Here is a 19,623-nt window from a genome sequence, read left to right as displayed (position 1 = left end):
GTTGTGATACCGAGTAGTTGGTTCTTTCTACCTCTTACCCTCCACCCCCTTCAAATTCTACCTCTTCTTCAGTTTTTAGCTGCTTAAAAAGTGGGTGTAGTTAACGAAGCAGAGTTCTTCTTGTGTACTGTTTGGGGATATACAAGAATGAAAAAGAAAAAGCTGTGTTAATTATACTGAGACCTGATTAATAAAGGTATGTAGTCAGCAATTCAAGGCAGCCTGATTCACAGATACTGTTATATCTGTATTGTGCTAACCATTAGAGACTCTTAGCACAGCAGTACATGTTATAGGGAAACAGATACGGAACAGATTTTTTTTTTTTTTTTATCGTATGACTTTCCTTCCCACATGCTTGTTTTTAACGGTGCTGGAGTTGTTCGTTTTGATGGATTACCTATTTATGTCTGGAACCTATGTTTTAAAAAGGCATTTCCAGAGCCATTTCTTTATATAGTATGTGGTTGGTTTTAATCCTATTAGATGTAAATTCATACCATGAAGTTGTGTCTAATAGGAATGCTGTACATGGGGGGGGGGGGGGGGGGGGGGGGGGGGGGAGAGCTACCTTCAAATGTTAAAGCATTTTTGCTTTAGTATGAAAAATCACAATATTTACATTTGATGATATTTCAGTCTTCAATTTTGTCTGTGCTGTTTGGTAGGCACTATGCATTGAAGTATATTTTATTTTCTTGGCAAATAAAACCACTTTTTTATTTTACTGATGTGTATGTTAAGCTTTTCTTTTTCCGGACAGCAGTATGTAAACAACATGAAAGAATGAGGTCAGTAGAAGGAAATGATAGCTGAAACTGAAGACTCAGGTTTCGGTTACTAACTCATAATTGTAGTAATTAGTAATAATTTGTGTTAGTGAGCTGATTTTTTTTCAACTTGTATATAGTATGGTGTCATTTGGTGAAAAATTATCTACAATCATCAGAGAATTCCTGTCTTTGCAGAGTAATTAGACAGTGGGTTTTATGCTATGCAAAGATTGGGTGAATTTAGTTTTGAGCATAGGCAGTGTTCCTGCAAGTGCTAACAGTTACTGCATTTATATTTGATATGGTAGGTGTTGTGTTTACTTTAACAAAAGTTCACTTCGTCCAGCTTCCAGAGACCGTGATAAATGAATGTTACTTGTTAAAACATTTCAAATCTGGTTGCAAAACTTGTAATTAATTTTCCTTTTATTTTTTTTTCTGTCACTAGTGAACAGCTTAGTACTTTTAGGTTAATCTCCTAGCTGACCTTCATGTTTCAAATCAACAATTATATCCCAAATCAACAATTATACCAAACTTGGATATCAATAAGCTAAGGATACAACTCATAGAATTCTAAGTTTATGAGAACTAACAGTGGAAATTAAGAAACAGTCAATATATTAAATGTTGGATACTAGAGAGTCGCTGCTCTTAAATTTCTTGTATTTTCTAGCCTTCAAAGGCACTCATTCTGATTTGCTGATGTTTAATGTGTTACTTTACTTGTAACGCCCCTTCAACTTGTGCAAGGATGTGCAACTTTATATGCTATTTAGGTGTTTAATATTTAATGAGTTATGTTCAATTTGCATATGGACTAGAATAACTAATCTATGTCTAACTTCTCCATGTCTGAACTAAGTATATATTTCTAATATATGGTATCTTATAGCATTTCAGCAACTATTGTTCTTATTCAATACAAACCTTTTTTATTTTGTAACTTAGAATATGTTATATAGCGCCTATGTGCAAATTTATCTTCAGTAAAGATGTTATGACGACAATAAGTGCAATTTAATTAAAAAGTACAGGTTGCTCATTTGTATGTAGTGAAAATTGTGTGTTAACATCAGCACTATGATAAAGTACCTAGGATTATCAATGTATTTAACTTATATAAACCCACCTACTTTACATCCCTCTGGATTAAGCTTTACATTGGCTGTGGATGTGAAACCTACAGGCCTCCCTACCTCCTATCTTTTTGTATGTTTAAGTCAGTTTAAGTAACTATAGCCCTATTTATCTGGAACCAAAGCAGCGGAGTTAAGAATTATCTAGCAGCTAGATAGATTCACAGTTCAGATCTTTAGCACCAGCTTCTTGCATCCTCCTTTGCATCAGTGTGCTTTCTGGTCAGCTTTTAATGGTAGTATGGTGTCAAATCACTTATTGAAAAGCTGGATAAGACAGAGTGTGGTAACTGAGGTGTAGGGAGTTGATTCTGAGAAGAGACAGATGTGAAAGCTTCTCATTTCAAGGGTCATATGTGTATGTTCCTTACATGTCATGGAGTTACCTTGCCTCATCTATTTCCTGTTCTTAGAGAAGCGTATAAGACCGGGAAAAAGAAGCATTAAATGGCTTGTGAGTGGAAGGGGAAAGAAAATCCTTGCTGTTTCAAGGTTTGTGGGTTATTTAAAGATCTGGGGGATTTGAGACAGATATCTCTTTTCTGTGCTAACTTGCAGCCTTCCTGTAAACTAAGCAGAATAATATCCTTCTGATGTGTTCTCCGCTTGTACTTCCTTTGAAAAGTGGGTCAAAGAGATGTTTTGGATCTCAGTATCACTGACAGAAAGGAAATCTGAGTGGGTGATGGATCTCTGTAAGCTTATAAACTAGTGACTCAAGACATGAATTACTGCTTATGTACACGTGTAGTGGTATGTTACAGAGAACTAAGACTGTGACTTTCATTGTAGCACTTTGAAATAATAACTCAGTTTTTCTCCCTGAAGAGGAGGTCCTAAGAATTCTGGAAAAGAGAGAGGGTTTTGATACTTGGAGCAAGTGGACTTGCAGCCTCAGATTTTGTTGTAGAGCTTGGGCTCTAACAGCATCCCTGGATTTAATCCTCTTCAGCAGGCAGATGTAATAGGTATTTTCTTTCTTTTTCTTTACTTGTGTTTATTTCAATATGTCTAGCGTTAGTTTTACAGTCTGAAAAATAATTTGAGAAACTTGCTTTTAATTAGGAATTGCCAAATTTCTTAAGTATTAGACTTAACAACAAAACAAACAATGACCACCTCTCCCCCCAACCAATAGCAGAAATCAAGAATACCTTACCATCTGCTAGAATTTAGCAGATTGTACCTTAGAATGTACAAACTCCAAAGTCTTTAGGGATCAGAAGTCATCTGAGATCTGTAATATTGTAGATGTGATCACCTGTGGGTTTGGGCAAGTAAGGCCTGTAAAACATGATTTATTTTTTTAATGCTAATATGGATTGCTTGGCGAGGGGAGGATGAGATGGGCAGGGAGGGGAACGTGAAAACCTGGCAGCAAACCTATGTCAAGGGTGTATGTAAAACCGAAATTTTCTTTCCCCAGCTAATGCTATTCTGTGGTGTTTTGTCATCATACAAAGTTATACTTAGAATCACTGTGCTGTCCCCTAATTTACATGTATATATATTTGGTGGTTGTCCGAACAGACCAGCAATCTCATGGCTGTAAAAGGGTGTCTGCTGGGCTAGCTACTGCAATTCCTGAACAAAGCAAAGAAGCTGAAAAGTTGATATAATAAAAAATGGTGGGGGGGAAGCATTTTATGTAGGAGTTGTACTTTTTTTTTATTACCAGTTGTAAGGTTTTTTTCATCCTGGAAATGAATATATGGTAGAAATTCTGTGCTGCTGGGTCAAGTACAACAATTGCTTTGGGCTAGGGGCTTGCCTTCAGAGCAAAATTATTGCTTGTTTATATAATACTGCAGAATGTATTGTAACACTGAAGTTATACATGGGGAATTTGGCTCTGAGCCTTTGCTTTTGAAATCATCAGCAAAGTTTCCGTTGACTTCAGTGGTGCCAGATCAGGGTCTTAGTGAACATCACTAAGGTAAAGGCTGTGTTACTTAGCAGGAAATAAGAGTCTGAAATCTAGGAGAATTTGAGTAGGACCAGTGGGTCTAATTTTGTCCATCTTATTTTTGATTTAGAGGGATTCATTAACCAATGGTAAGATCTGTAGAATGAGATCTTTTTCTGTAATTTTGGAAAAGGAAAATCCACTATTTGATTTTCAAATGTTCCCCCAGTTTCTCTGAACTGTCTCTAAAATGCCTTTTTGGGAGGTGGGGTGGGGTGTATGTGTGCAGGCAGTAGAACATAATAAAGCCTTATATGTTGATTAATGTTTCCTGCTAAAGCTTCCAAAATTGTGCTGAACTGTGATCTGACTGCTGAATAGAAAAATTGAAAATGAAGTGTGTAATCATAAGTTGAAGGAGAGCTTGTTGAGAGGAAGGGAAATAATTTAACGAGTATAAAAACGCACACATGCTTCACAATTACTGCCACTGCATTTTTCATGTTTTTCTTTATAAATAGTGAATGAATCTGACTGATCTCTGGGCTCATGAAATTAGCATGATATAATTAGGAGCCTAGTCACAATGGAGGGTGGAGTTTGCCCCAGAAGGAGGTGCCAAGTCGAGTTGATGTTCTGCACATAATCTCAGACTGGAAAGATCTTGGAAGCAAATGTAAATATAGTGCTTAGTTCTCTATTAAAGTATAGTTGTGCCTTTCATCTTGACTTTCCTGAGGGCTGTTGCACTTAATAAACTTATTATTCCTATTCTTTGATAGGTATAACTATGAGCATTGCTCTAAAAACTGTTTTTATTAAGTGCACTAGGCAGTGGAGCTGGCTGTAGAAAACCAAGCAGATGTCTAAGCTACTTGGGAATTCTGAAACACTTAATGCAGCGCATAAACACAGAACAGTTTTCAAGTCTCCCAATCTTGCTTTAAGTGAAAATTTCTGTGAGGGACAGGAAGAAAGAAATTGTGGGGTATCTTCTAAAACTTCAATGTGTAAAACTCAATTTTTATCTGTGTGTTGAGCTTTTGGGACCTATTTGAAATCTCTCCTGCATAAAACACAGCATTAAAATGTGCTTTCCAAAACTCATATATTATGGGTTAATGGAATAGATTCACTGGAACATTAACAACCTTGCACCCTTTTAAGAAGCTCTTGACATTTCTTGTTGCATTTTTTTAAGTCTTTGACATTTCCTGTTTAACAGATTTAAAATGTTTTTTTTGTCGGTAATATGGCAAACATCAACCACCCCGTTCTATAAAAAAACCTGACATATAACCATAACAGAAAGGTGAATAATACCTAAAGATTCCTCAGAAAATCTGTCCTGTTGCTGCTTGGTATTCCCAAGTCTAGGAACATGTTCAGAAATTACATTAAACACCAAGTGGTGGTTGTCACTGACAAATTGCAGAAATGATGCAGAACTTAAGGGACCCAGGGAAGAATACTATACCAGAGAAAAGTAGCCTTTCTTGTTATGAAAATGATGAATTGTATTTCCTTAAACCTATAGCAGGTCAGACTCTCACTTCTAGTAAATCACTGTTGCTACATTTGGAATGTGCGGAGCTTTGTCTGTGTGTGTGTGAACTACGGGTCTGTCTCAGTGGATTTTGATTCCTCCTGAGAATTTGGCTCCACTTAATATGAAGATAATTTCTCTTTTTCTGTGCTTAACAGGTAAAGATCAGAGTTGATGGAAAGTTTTTTCAAGCAGGACCTTGTAAATGTCTTGCACATCTTCTTACAAAATGCACACAAATCGGTGAAGTTTTTTACCTGATCTTGTTCTTGGGTAGTAGTGAGTGATATGCTTCCTCAGAACAAAATCGTTGAAACTCACAATATGCCTTACACTTAACTGTCTGTTTATGTGATTCAGAGGGTATGAAGTTGGGAGGGTTTTTTTCTTTCTTTTGAAGGTGGGTACTGCACAATCATCTTCTGTACTTATCTTCTGAGCATCTGCTTAGAAAATAAAACAACGTGCCATTTTGACATCCAAGAAAGTGCTATAAAAAGTCTGTTGCTATGTTTAAATGCCTACACTCAGTTGCTATAGCAATAAAAATATCAAAAATGATGTACGAATTGCCATAGTGCATTACCAGCCCTTTCTGGGACAGGGAGAGTGTGGAACTGAGAACATGACAAAGATGCTCAGTGTGTTAGAGAGCAGAGCTGCCACATAGTTCCAGGTGCCCTGTACTGTTCTCTGTGAGCAAAATGTTGCCTAACTGTATAAATCCCAAAGTGTCTCTGTCAAAATGGACAGTTGGATCCCTACTTAATTCAGCTGCTTCTTCATGACTTCTGTGACAAAGCTCAATATTTTGAGCAACTGCCCATTTCTCTGCAAGAGAAATTGCTGAAAATATTGACTTTTCTCTGAATTCTTGCAGTCTCATGATGCCAAATGTGAAAATTAGCATACAGAGTGCTATGAACTGAGTAAATCTCCTCTCTGTAACATTACAATAGTCAGTCTGAAATGCCCTTCCTCCTGAGGCAGCTATGGGAGCCCTGCTATCAAAAAGAAAAGAAATGAAATAGTAGCTAATGGAATCCTTAGCATCTCTCTGGGGCTCAAAGTCTTGAATAGTTGCTTCTGGAAGAGACCAGGAAATTCAGCTTCCTTCATAAAACATCACAAGTATAGGCAGGCATGTTGTTTTGGCAGCTCTAAGTTCAGTTATGGGAATTGAATGGCTACTCCAGCCATTTCTATGCCTTGTTCCCTCTTCTACTAAGGAACAAGTTAGGCAATAAAAGACAGAAAAGTTAGAGTCTTGTTTGAAAGCAATATAACTGTTCTGTTCTCTTTATTCCTGGTTGCTTGAAGAATCCTCAAGGTTCAAGTGAGATTGGCTTGAACTACCTAACAGTGTGCTGTTCAGTTTTAATATGCTAATCCACAACAGTCACACAATTATTTCAGGCATTTTCCTTAACATATGCTTTGAAGTTCTGTTGAAAGGTCTGTTACCAGAATGTATTAGTGGTGGAAATATATATTTTTAGTTTTTCTTTCACTTATTAGATAGCGATTAATGTTCTTGTTCAGGGGTCATTACGCTGATAAACATATAGAGGAAGTGATTCTTAGAGGCACTATGGTACTCTAGCTTGAGGGCACACCTAGGTCCTCTAATACGTCTAAGTACATTTGAGCTATTTAATTTTTGTAAGAAGTGTGAATAAATTGCTACCATGTACGTGGCTTATAGGTTTTCTCAAAATGAGAGTTGCAATGTTAGGTAGTGGCACTCCTCTCATTTCCTTTACAAAGTAGCTTGTGTTTGCAACCTCATTACAGTATTTTTCTGTAATGAATGTTGAACATTTTTTGGATTTAACTCTAATATAATTTTGGTTTTAACTGTTGAAAAATTTGACATTTTGTAGCTTTATAGCTGCACAAACTTCTGTGCACATGGAAGTGTGAGTCTCTCTCAAGCTCCATGCAGATTCTGTTTACTTTCCTTCTCAACTGTTCTGTACGGGGTACTGGACAATCACCTTCCGTATGGGTCTACTCTGAAACAAAAATGTCTACAGGACTGATTACGGGGGGCGGGGGGGGGGTGTTGTTTGGTTGCTGGGGTTTTTTAGCAGATCTCATAGAGGAGTCCAAGTGTTAGATCCATGAATATTTGTTGATACTAGTTTATTAACTTTTCCTTATAATTTCAATGATTATCTTTTATGTCAAGCTTGGGAGATGGTTACACATAGTGTGCCTGTAAAATCTGCAAATTTGTGCTTCATTTACAATTTTGTAACTTCTACTGTTGACAGTGTGTGGTTATGTGAATAACCTGATTGGGGAGGGGGAGAAGACAATGGGAGGAAGAGATGTGTAAAACTTAGAAAATGTAGCTTTTATGTTTCATGAAACTGTCAAGTGCCTGAAATAGAGAAATCTGATTTTCCTTATAACTGTGTCCTATACGTATAGCACCCTCACCACAGTTGTTATGACATCAGTTTATTCAGTATTTCAAAGCTATTCTGTGTAGTCTTAGATGCTGTACCTCTGAACTTGCATCTGCCATGGAAATGCAGACTGCCTGGTACCTGCCATTCCCCGCGTTCAACCCACCTTTGGTTGAAACTGATTACCAGCTTCAAAAGTTTTTGCAGTGCAGGGGGCAAGAGGGAGGGTTGAACAGACAACACGGCTACCAAATTTTTTTTCAAGGAAAAAAGAACTATATGGCTGTTGGTTAGAGACACGTTTCTCAGTATATATAGTCCACTATGCTCCTTTAAGTGTTAGCTATGCATTTATTCTTTCCAAAATCTATTTCTGGTCTTGTTTTCCTTGGAATAAAAATGATGCTGTTATTTTGGTTGTTAGCCAACTATCCTTCCCCCTTCTTCCCTGCCCTCCCTTCCCTCCCAGTAGCCTTTGAACTTGTCCAACTTGTTGAATTTGGCAAGAAAGAATCTCAAAAGTATTATGTTCCTACAAGTGAAAATCAGTGGTGTGGTAAGAGAGGAGAGACCCAGCTTGGTGCTTCCAAGGGGAAAAGGCTCTGATGTGAGCTGAAATTATCATTGATTCTGTTGGAGCTGCCAGCTGGCAACCTGGCATGTGTGAAGCTTAAAACCAGGCTCAGCAAATGCTGTCTCTTGTCCCTCCCAACTTCCAGGAGACTAGGAGACAAGTGAGGCTATTATAGGGAGATAAGATGCAAAATCATTAAAATAAAATACCCAAAGAACAGGTTTTGTTAGCTCAGCTGCTTAGAAACAACTTGTTTCTTAATGTAGAGAGAGACGTAGGTTATAAAACTAACTGTCTGCGCACTGGTATCTTAACTTTATTTTGGAAAACTTTTGTGAATGTTTGTGAAACAGATCACGAAAGCTACATGCTGATAACTCTCCTGTGATTTCACACTAAGTTCTAACAGTTGGTGACAGTCCATATGTTTGTCTTCTTTCCCAAGTAGTGCAGAGCACTGTTAGATTGTAAAACAGACCCTCATCTATTTTGCAGATTTTTCCATCAAGGCTGCAATGCCTAGAAGGGAAAATATCTGAAGTTTCAACAGTCACGGGGAACAGGCTCTAGACGCTACTCAGTCTGCCCTTCAGGCATGTCAGTCAGGCTCGTGGGAATGTTGTTAGTGGACAGGCTCTTCCCATGGTGAATAAATGTCAGCCATCCAGGTAGAGGCAGCCATTCTAATTAGACTTCCCTTATGCAACAGATGTTTTGAAGCCCAGCCAGGGAGAATAAAGTAATATCCACAGACAGTGGCCGTCATGCTTTCTGACCATCTCAAGAAGGAAGCTGAGGCTCCAGAATCTGTTCCCTGAAAATTTCCTTGCATCTCAGGTGGTTTCTCCACTAATGATGCCCCTTTGTGCATATACAAGGTCAATATGCAAGCTTTAAGGCTGATGAAACTCCAGGTATTCCACATCACAGACACTGCTCGCTTGCACCTGTTCCTTTAGATATTCTTTTAGTCACCTATCATAAATTTATTTTTTTCTTGCAAATATACAGCAAAATACTGAAATACTGGACTTTCTTTCTGAAGATTAATCAGAGTATGCAAATATTGGTTTTATGGATCAGATCACCTTCTTGGGTTTTTCTTTTTCTATTTTTCCTCCTCTTGATTTCATGGGTTTTAAATAACATTGGGAAAACCAGGAACGTTAAACAGATGCTCAGAAAACCAGAAAGAAGGTGATCTAGTTAAAGAACTCCCCCTCTGGCCTCCTTCAGCTCACTTTAGAAATTTCTAGGGGCCCTTTTTGTTGAAGTTAACTAGGATAAAAAATGGCAGAATAAGATCTCGTTTGTTCTTAAGCAAACTATGCACTTCATTTCTGTTAGCCACTGATTAGTTATTCTGTGTTTATTTGAAAGAAGTTAACCTGTGGTAACATCCTGTTTTCCTTCTTTGCTTGATCATCTGTTTGGGAGGAGTTGTTTTGCTTAAATAAATGAAAAAAAAAAACCCTACCGTTTTCTGTCTAGATAACATTAAATTTCTTTTATGTTTGAAACAGGAAGCTCCTGCCTACAGTATTCCAAGCATCAGCCTGCTGAATTTGCACTATCCTTTCTTCACCTGTGTTACAGGGCACTATGCTGACTAGGACGGTTCCAGTCCTTAAATTCCTCTGATAGGTAATATCTAGCTTTCTGGTTGCATTTTAAATTTTACTTCTGTTATTTAAACAGTTGGGCTAATTTCTCATTTGCGGGTCTCATCCAGTGAAGTTTAAACAGAGGAGTCTTGTGCATATAAGAGTTACATAGGTCAACTACTTGTTATTCTGAGACTTTTTTAAACATGAAAGTGACAAATATTTTAACGTGTGTTGACCATTTGCTAGTTTTTGAAGTGTGTGCTGCTTCACAAACCAGTTTTAGTTAAATTGTTCATAAAAAATAGTATGAAAGTTATAGTTAAGAAGATATGGAACACTAAGAAAACATTTGTATAACACACGTTGCTGGTTTGGCCTTCTATTGAGGCCAACAGTGGTAGCTTACTATCTGTGAGAACATTAATCCTTTGCAGTCCAGATCAAAAAGTGAAGTTAATGAACTACAAGATGCAAGTCATTGTTGGATTGCCTAACTACTGTCTAAAAGCTAGTTTTGTCTGTAACTGTCAAACTGTTCAATGCTCCGCCTACAGGGATATTCAAAGATGGAAGTTATGTCATAAAACTCAGTGTGTAACTCTGCATTCTTGCTACCTTAAAGTGAAGTATGGTTTGGGTATGTGACAAAAGTGAGATTTAGTTTAGAAGTGCAGAAGACCAGACAGCTACTGTTAGATAACATGATGAGTTTTATTATAGTGAATTTAACAATTAAGACCTATCCTGAAACAGTATACACAATACCAGCATCTGATAAACAATGCAGGCAAAGAAGATACAATGGCCAGTTTCACTTAAGAACATCGGGGAATGATAATTTCTTCTTCACAGTGGTAAATCTTAGCTATATTAGTAAGTGTTTATTTGGAAAAGCTGAAGAATTCTGTTGCTAGTGTTTTGGATGTTCTGAGGTTCTTCAATAGGTATGTTGAAAAACAAACAAACCCCAGAAAACCTCAGCTTTCTCAAAATTTGCAGGATCTAGTGAAAAATGTGCTGTTACACAGTGAAAATAACGCAAGAACCAGATCTCTTAAACAGTTCAGAACGGAACTGTTGCATCCCTTGCTTGCTTAAACACATGGTTGTAGTACTTTCTGCTGCTTTTGTGTTATGAAATGGTGATTTAAATTGGTGTCTATGTTCTCCTCAGATATGGAGGTGGAGTAATGTGCCAATGTAAAGCATATTCAGCATATTTTCAACATACAGACCTCCCTTAGGTATATTAACCCATCATAGTCAGGGTTACAACTATGTAGCTTTGTGAAAGTCAATTGAGCAACTAACTTCTGCATGCCTTTGCAGAGTAAATTGACTTAAAAAGTTAAGTGACTTACTAATGCCTGATTTTTGGCTTGGTATACTTGCAGAAATACAAATGAGGACAGAGTATGAACCTGATGAGTAAACTAAATAAAATTCTACCACTCTGCTGTAAAAATTGAAGAAGAAATGCAATTTTTAATACCAAAAGCTCCAATATTGTGTACTTGGTTACTCTGTCATTGAATTTTCATTAAGCTCTGCAGTGCAGTGTTCAGTTAAGGTCTTGATTGTAATTAAAACAAGATATGTGACTGAAATTTGCTTTTTGATTCAGCTTAGTTCAAAAGCATGCTTTATATGCATTTAGAATTGAAGTGTGTTTTCCTTAACGTGTGTGATAAAAAAGTACGGTACTGTTCACTCAGGCTGGCAAATGAAGGGAAAAGTGTTGGAGTTGCCCTGTTCGGTTATCTTCTAGATTTTATTGCTTCTTCAGAAAATAATTTCTGAATTAACTGGATAATGAGAATTTCAGAAGACAATCATAGCTGGCTTTGACTTAAAATTTAAATATTTCCTTTAATTAAAACACAAAAATGACGTGTTCGGTTAGTAACTTTAATCCTTTTCATTCTGTAAAAACATACTTTTTTCCTCCAAGAGGATTAAAACCAAAACACTAAGAGGGAAGGCTTAGAAAATGAATTTGTGGGTTGCTGTTAAGCACCATGGAAATTAACATAAATATTTTTCTAACTGAGAAACATTAACAACAACAAAAAAGTTTGTGTTGGAAAAAATCCTTATATCCCTTAGAAACACGTTCAACACAATTTGACATCATCTTTCTTACACAGATCAAAGATATCATTGGTATTAATTTATCTTTAGATAGATACAAATTATTCTTTTTTGCACAGATACAGACACTATATCTTGTTTGTTAAGCTAGCTTTGCAAGTGTTACTTGTTTGTAGTCAGTTGTTATATATTATAAAGGAAGGATGTGCAAAAAGGTCAGTGGAACATACATTAAGTGTTTACAGTAACTCTAGTTCTAGCTTTCTTATTTCTTTTGTGAGGCAGAGCTATTGGGAAGATGGTTTTGTAATGACTGCAGCCTGGGATTTGGATAGAAGAGCAGACTAATGAAGAGAATTTAGATTTTAATTCTTAAGAATTCAATTTCTTGGCTAATAAAATTAAGAATCAAGAGAAAGATAGAAGCTATCTCTCTTTAGCCCAGTATTCCTTCCCCTGTCCCAAGCAATTTTTTTGGAAGGTAATCTGAAGCATGTGACTTCAGGAGAAGGGTATTATATAAAAAAAGGTTAATTTTAGCCTAATGAAGTTTGTCTCCCAAGGCTTCCCCTGTAGTCAGCTGAGAAGAGAGAGATTCCTCCTCCAGGATACAATTCAGAGAGCCTAATTAAATTCCTGATTTGAGGGCAGGAACTTAAATTGACTTCAAAATAAACAAAACCCAAACAAACCAACCAAACAGGAAACCTAGGGAGACAAATGGCCTTAGGGTAAAGCGAGTCTCCATGAAAGGTCCCCTTTATACCTATCCTTGTGTCTCTCAGTGTGTTGAAGGCATGTGGTCTTATAATAACTCTTACTGAAGATGGACAGAATGGAATATGTCTAAGCTCTTTTTCTTCTCTTGCTCCTTACCCCGCAGAGAACATCAAATTTGATGTCATTGGTTCTGGTAGAAGCATTTGAAAGAAATCTTAGATCAATATTTAACAACTGTATCCAGCTACATGCAAATTTGTGAATCTTTGAATTTAACAGCATTTTTCATTGACAAGTAAAAGCGAATATCTGCATTGTCTGTAAGGAAAAAAAACTCACCAAAACAAACAAGAATCACTTCCTCAGCTTATCAAATTTTGCTTTCTTTATATCAACTCTAATAACTCTAATAAGACTAATGTAAAGCTAGTGTTCACTTCAGTATAACTGAATTGATAAAGAGATAAAAATAAACCACAGAAAGTTTCATCATGGATACCAAAAGACAATTTCTAAGGCAAAACTGCAAACTTGAGAGCTTCAAGGGGAAGAGGGGTACTGAGATGAGAATTTAACTTTTGTAAGTTGAAAAAATCTTTTAAAAATTTCTCTAACGCTTTTTCATGTGCCAAAGCAATAAAATGTTACAAACCCCTTTTTTTTTAATTTTTTTTTTCTTGAAGAAATCGTCATCATGGTGATAGAATGAGCAACTCACATTTTGTTCCTACTTTGTAGCAGATGTGTGTGGATATATTTGTATAGATAAAGTTCTCAACTCTGATAATTTTAAATTGGAAGAAAATATACTATTTTGAAAGTTTGATACTAAAAAGTGGCATTTGTAACATGGAAGCTTAGAACTTGGAATACATACGTGATAAAGATGATGACTAATATTTTGTAACAGTTCCTTCTGGGGCCAAAGGCAAGAGCTGGAATAAAATGTTTTAAAAAAGAAAAGGCATACCTGTAAAAGTGACTATGGAAGCAATCACACAAAGTAGACTGAAATGACATGTATTTCCCTTTTAATAAATCCGTTGTTTTAACAGTGTATAAAATTTTTGTAGTTTAATTGAATGGAGTTATTCTTAAGACAATTTCTCTTCACAGCCAAAAAGAGGGAATACAGCAAAACTCTAATGGAAGCAAATTTTTAATAAATTAGTGACATAACGCTATTTTCAGTTGTTAATTTGCAATTTCTGTTTTGACAGTGCATGTGCAAAAAAGTTCAACAGGCCCAGTCTTAACTCATTTGTCAGTATTATGTTCAGAGTGCTGCAGTTTTGTGGGACAGATTGTCACTGCTGAGAAATTTATACTTTGTATACCAGAAAGGTATAATTCAACCTGTGTTTGACCCACCTCAGCTGGAGACGGTGAACTGCAAGAGTGTATTCCTGTCCAAACCAATTTTGCATGAATACTTTGTTCCACATTTTTAAATCTTCCACGATAAATTTTAAAACCTTTATACCAGGATTGACAAGATTTGTTTGGTTACTTTCTCAACATAAAACTTCATTTAGTTTCATGAGCTGTTTCAGGTGTAGCTACCAGTATGCACTGTGATAGGTAGCTGAAGAAGATACTCTGCAAGATAACAAGGGCCATACTAGACAATAGAACCCAAGTATATGGTAAAAGTGTGGAAAACTATATAATTTTCTAGAAAATGTGGTGTTTCATGTAAAAATTATTAGGATGAAAAAGAGGCAGTATTGCAGCTCCTTAATAGTATGTTATCAAGAGATTATTTTTTCCCCAAAAATTTTCGTAGTGGCTATGTCATGAGTAGTCAAGCAAAGCTCTTGTGATGTCAGTGCGGTAAGAATTTTGGCTTTTTTATTTTGGAAGTTATGAGTTACTTTAAGTCCTTTAATGCCCAATTATTCTGTTTTTATTAAGAGATACTCCCTTCCCCCCACCCTAAATGGCAGATGCTTGCTGCTTTCTGAGTAGCTGTGTTCTGAGTGAAGGTAATAGCAAAACAGGTATTCAGAGACCATGAATGAAGCATAACAGCTCTTCAAAAACGAGTCATTCCTTGCTTGTATCATGTTCCTTTGCTTGTCTGTGCTCCCAGGATTTGATATTAGTAAGCTTTCCTTGGGTAGTCCTGTCCTGCAGCGCTTACAGCAGGAGGACAAGATGTGTTTAACCCTTAAGGTTAAAGGTGTAATATTTAACCTCGTGTTACAGAAATCCAGCACAGGGAAAATTTGGAAGATTAGAGGCAAACAAAAAAATGTGCAGTCTGTCTCTGGCAAGCTTTTATGTAGCGAGTGGAAGCTTTGATTGTGCTTTTCTTTACTGGAAAAGAAAGTAGGTTGCTTACAAAGTTTGGTAGATAGGAATTAAATATAGTTTGTCTGCTTTGATCTTGTGCAGGGACTGTTCGTTGTCTATGTACAGTTAGCCTACGATGTAGGATCTAGCAGTACTGCATGGAAAGTTATAATGATATGTATTTATTTCTTTGTTGTTAAAGCAGTCTCATTGTGGAATTCCTCTTACAGATTCAGCTTACTAGGTATACAAGGGGCATATTACTTCAAGTGTGAAATCATGTGGCTGATATATAGTATTTCTAAATTTTTTTCTCAAAAATTTGAATACCTCATCAAGAAAGGCCATGCATTGTATCCAAGACCAATTTTTTATTTATTTATTTATTTTTACATTTCCTTGCCTACTGGGACCTGATTTTTATACTGGCTGAGATAGAAGGAAATATTAATTGGCGAAAGGGAAGAGATACTTCAAGCCTCTATCTCAGAAAGTTCAATTTATTCCTTTGCTCTCTCTACTGGTACACATTTTGTGGGAGAAAAACAGTGGGAGTTGCGAGAGCATCTTAAACATTCTGCCAGTTTGTACCGCTGATTTGAGAAGAAATTATTTTCATGTTTTTTTCTGGCTCAGTTACATGTGAGGCATTGGGAGCAGGAGTGTAGGCAGCACTGTGCCATTGTAATGTATGTGATAGGTGCGGGGATGGCAAAGGAAGGAACTGGTAGACTAAGATAATAAGAAGGAAAGAAGGTCAAGAACGGCAATAATCCTTTATAATCAAGGAATGTGTAACCATGCCAGTCAGTTTGTTGATCTTTTGGGGAAAGGAGAGGAAGAAGATCCTATGCTGCTTTGCACCTGTGTCTTCTATTAAACAGTATTGCAGTCAAACAGGATTTTCTCCACACAGTTATGAAATTGGGAATGTTGTTTAGTGTACATGTGAGCAAATGTGGGTATGTATATGTAAGACTGCAAACTTTGAAAAGTGCTGGCTCACTGTCTTTTCCTCTGTGAAATCCAGTACATCTTGAATGATGACTCTTAAAGAACTGAAAGTACTTTCAGCAGCCTGCCACCCAAATAGCCTCTTAAAAACATCTGATGTTTTTTCATATGCAAGAACATAAAATGTGGTAAAGAAGGGATATGCCAAACATTCTTCAGACTGAGATATGTTTACTTCTTCAAGGAGGCTACTTAGGAATCCTGCCAGTACCATCCTATGGCAGCACGATCTTAGTCCGGGCTGTGGTTTTAGCACGTACTATTGTTAGTCTTGTATTGACTAGAAAAACTTAAGAAAAAAATTTGTCTTCTCCCATTGCTTGCTTCTTTCTATTCTTCTATTCATCCCTTCCTTCAGCATTGCTACTCATAATGGGTGTAAAGGCAATTTTGCTTTGTTCACTTTCCCAAAATCAATTTCTTTCTGAAATTGAACCTGCTTCCACCAGTGAAGATAAGAACTGCGTGTCCAGGTCATGCAAATCATTAACCTAATCCCTTTTACCTTACATCAAAAGTTTACCTTACATCAAAAGCAGGAACATTCTTTAACCCTCACTGTTTTCAGCCACATGCAGGTTAGGGCTTTCCAGATCCAGAGACTGTAGAATGACCACTGTACCTTTCCTCTGAATGCATCTAATCCCTTTTTGAACTCACATTTATGCTACAATTCTTTTGCAACTTCCTGTGATAATAAATTCAATTAATTATATATTGTTATGAAAAAGCCTCTTTTACACTATTGCCTAATTGCTTTGGGCATCCTCATCATTGTGTACTGTGAGGAATTGTGAGCAAATATTTAATAGGCCACCCTCTCCGGTCTGTTCAGGGTTTTAAACATTTCTAACTTGTTCTATCCAGCAGTGTCCCTTTCTCCAGTTGAAGTGTTCTAGTCTTTTTTGCATGGAAACCATTTGCAATTTCTGACCATTCTTTCTTCTTTGTACCCTTTGTATTTATGTTGGGGTTTTTTTCTTTGAGATTTGCCTAGAACTGTTTTGAAGATTTTGGGTATAATGTGCTCATAATTGATGTTGATCTCAGTTCTTTCCTACTAATTCTTAACATTTTTGCCTTTTTGGCTGCTGCTGAATGCTATTTTCATAGAACTATCCAAAGTGACTCAGATCTTTTTCCTGACTGGTAAGACATAATAATGGGCTCTGATTTAGCTAAGTATATTTTATGTATATTTTTCCTCATATGCATTGATTTGCATTTTTCAGCAGCATATGCATTTCACCTGCCATTTTATCATCCAGATGCCTGGTATCCCATAAACTGCCTTGGCTCGCTTTAGATCTGGTTATTCCATCTCATCTCTAATCAGCTGTACACACCCTCTTTTCCAGATTCTTCATGACTATGTTGAACATCACAGTCCCTGTGGGAGTGTAATCTCTGCAGCAGAAAGGCAGACCTGTAACTCCTACCCTTTTATTTTCTTCCTTGAAGTACAAGAGGGCTTTCCCTCTTGTCCTGGGAGAGCTGTTTACTTAAGACGTTTGGTAGAGAACTTTGTCAAAACCTCTCTTTGAAAATACACATTGCTTTAATTAAAATTCTGGTTAACTTCTGTAAAGCAATGTAATGAAATAGCTATGTTTGAAATGCTGTACAACCCTGTGTTAATTTATCATTGTCTTATCTGTGTCTAGTAATGAATTATTACATTGATTTCTTATGTAGGACAGTTATTATCTTGGGAACTAGGATGAAAGCCTTAAGTGATAATGAAATTATAAAGCAATCAGTCCTCAAATGAGAGATTTGTTTTGTTTTGGCAGAATAGCAAAGCACTTCAAGGTCAACATCAATATTTTGAAGGAGGTGTTTGGAAAGAATGTGCATAATTCAATGCTTATACTGTTTGCCTTTATCTCAGCCTCTTTGTGAGGTTTATTATTGGCCCTCCACTACCTCAAGTCGTTAATGTGCAGCTTTTTGTCTTAGCATTTGCCAGAATGTTGTTCAGAGGCATTCTAAAACCCCAAAACTTTGATTAATAATAAAACTTCTGACGCATTGGTATTTCAGTGTTTCTTCTATTTTAGATCAATCTTATCTGTGTAGTTCTATGGTATTACTAAAATTACAATGACTTGTTTTATCTTCTTTAAAGATATATTTTACCTGGGTTTGTGTGTTGGGTTTTTTTTTCATAATGTATTAGAATCATTGAATTTTATTCATTCCATAACTTTCCGCAACTGTTCTAAATTTAAAATAAAGGAGCTACGTTCCATTACTTTAATATAACTTTTAGTGTACTCAGTATAAGGAAAGAATAAAAAAATGCTAAGACAATAAATCTCAATTTATACATACTTAGTGTATACAAAATGTAATTAGGCAAATACAGAATAGTGTTTTGTCTAATTTATATAAAAAATTATAAAATGAGCATAGTTAGATACATATCACAATTGCTTAAGACAGTAATGACAATCTATTATTGACATTATATATGTAATATATATGACAATAATAACATTGAATTCTAGCATAGCTGATAAAGCACTATGAAACAGGGCTAAGAAAGATGAGTTCTATTAGATTTGGCTCAATATCAAGGTTTGAATGCTGCTTGCCCCCTACGTTGTCACCTTGCTCCTCTGTCAGAAGTTATCAAACTTTTAGCAGCTACAGTGGAACAGGGCATGTTATACAACCTCAGTCACTAGCAGCTTGAGCTAAACTCCTGGTTGTAAACTGAGATGACTGAAAGGCAAGTATGTGCCTTAATCACTTGTTCATACTGTAGAAATGGTGTGCTTTGAAAGAGGTAGAGAGAACAACTGGAGTGGGATCTTGTCTCTCTATTGCAAATTTTGACATATGATATGTCTTGTTTCTCTTTTAAAGTCTCTTCTATGAGTAACTGTGCTCTTTTTGCCCCCTTCTCACTGTCTTCATTTTCAATTTGGGTTTTGAGGCCAAAGTCGTAAACCCTAGTATACAAAAAGAAACCCCAAAAACTATATTTCTCGCTCCCTGCAGAAGTAATTCTCTGGTTTAAGCTCACCTCTTTTCTAGGCCTCCCTATGTGCAACACTGATAAAACCATAATAAAAGAGTATGGGTTTTTTTAGATGTTGATGAGATGAGATTGTGCAGAAAGCTGGTACACTGGTTTTTGGACCAACTCCTGGATATAATCAGTGATGGAATGGTGTTGGCTAAATAATTTTATCAGGAAAAGATTTTGACAAATTGGACATGAGGAACGTTTTGCTACATTTGGCTTGTGCTATTTCCAGAAGAGCAGAGTTGTTTGCCTCAAAGCTTTGTTCTGAGCTCTCTAATTACCCAGAAAAATGTGGCTATTTGGTACAGTGCATGCCAGTCAATCCATAGAAATTGGACAGCAAGTAAGTACCACGCAGCTGCTTGCTTGTACCACTCACCCCCTCCACAGCGGGATGGGGAGAAGAATCAGAGAAAAAAGCAAAACCTGTGGGCTGAGATAAGAACAGTTTAATAATTGAAATAATGATAATAATAGTAAGAACAATAATAATAATAGTAACGAAGAGGA

At 36.5% G+C, this 19,623-nt stretch overlaps 1 protein-coding gene across 10 annotated transcripts in view; it reads left to right on the top strand.

Annotated features, from left to right (window-relative positions):
- The window catches only part of IRAG1 (inositol 1,4,5-triphosphate receptor associated 1), a 115,027-nt gene that overhangs the window by 41,535 nt on the left and 53,869 nt on the right, over nt 1-19,623 (top strand). For 9 of the 10 annotated variants that reach the window (XM_040608780.1, XM_040608787.1, XM_040608788.1 and 6 more), the window contains one exon: nt 9,876-9,996. The gene's annotated coding sequence lies outside the window, so the exon portion shown is untranslated. Of the gene's footprint in view, nt 1-43; nt 197-9,875; nt 9,997-19,623 lie in introns of those variants that run through there. The other variant, XM_040608782.1, reaches the window with a different exon arrangement.

Source organism: Falco naumanni, chromosome 10 (assembly GCF_017639655.2).
Source record: "Falco naumanni isolate bFalNau1 chromosome 10, bFalNau1.pat, whole genome shotgun sequence".
Taxonomy (NCBI): domain Eukaryota; kingdom Metazoa; phylum Chordata; class Aves; order Falconiformes; family Falconidae; genus Falco; species Falco naumanni.
This window is presented reverse-complemented; position numbering and strand designations above follow the sequence as displayed.